Genomic DNA, 1,145 nt, shown 5'->3' on the forward strand with positions numbered 1-1,145 from the left:
GTACACACCATAGAATAGACCGTACCATATTACAAACGACTCGGGTCTGTATTGAGAGCGCCATGTCAACGGGGAACTCCCTCGCCGTCCTTTCCTACATCCACGGTGGGTGTTGCCAAAGGTCAGGAAATGAGATGCTTAAGGCGTATTTTGCAGGGTCATCGTGAGTCTTCATGTTTGCTGTTAGATTTCCAACATTCTACGCACTTGCTGTAATGTTTTGGGTGGAGGCACGTATTAAAAAAAAAGGGGGGGGGGGTGTAAAATGAAATACTAAATATTTTCTTTTGGTAATTGTTATATTTTATAATTGTAATGGTGTGTTGTTTCAACTGCTCAATATCAACCATTGTTATGTCTTTGGTCAATACTTATAATTCTGCATAAAATGTGTTCGTCATTTTAGACTTGTTGTAAAGTTAAACAAGATTCCACATGCAGTTTGTATTCAACGAATCTAAAGACACAGTGATGGCGGAATGTATAAGGGTTATGAGAAATTCGGTAATAAAAAATAGATTAAAAGAAAGATATTGACGGAAGAACTTTTTGGTATAGTAATGCAGCCAGATGTATAAGGGATAAGGACAAGCTAAGAAAATTGAACACTAATATTGAAACAAAGTATATCAGGCAAACAAAATTAATGTGAACAAATAGTATAAAATAAAATAAAAGTAAACAAAGAATAAAGAATATGAAATAAAAATAAAGAAAATAAAGATATAAAATCAGATAGGCATATTCAAAAGATAGCAGAGTAGAAAATAACAAATCTAAAGAAAGTTTTTAGATCTATTTTTAATGTGGAAAATGGGCATGAGTGTGAAGGCCCTATTTTTCACATTTCTTATGGGGGTCTGGGAGGGGGGGGGAGTCTGTCAATAAATTTCTCTTGAAAGTCGCAAGCCTCTTGTTTAGCAACAAGATTAACAAAATTCGTACATTATTTGCCAATTATGTTTAGACATTTTCCGACAAAATGATGGGTCAGTATTCTTCCTCAGTAAACCTTCGTCTGATTTATCTCATTCTCTTTTTATATCTGTACTGATTTCTCTGTTTATCTATTTATCTGTCTACCATCTATCACTCTCTCCTCCCATTCTCTACCACTATTAGCCTAATGTTTTGTAAAACATTAG

Source organism: Penaeus monodon, chromosome 21 (genome assembly GCF_015228065.2).
Source record: "Penaeus monodon isolate SGIC_2016 chromosome 21, NSTDA_Pmon_1, whole genome shotgun sequence".
NCBI classification, from domain to species: domain Eukaryota; kingdom Metazoa; phylum Arthropoda; class Malacostraca; order Decapoda; family Penaeidae; genus Penaeus; species Penaeus monodon.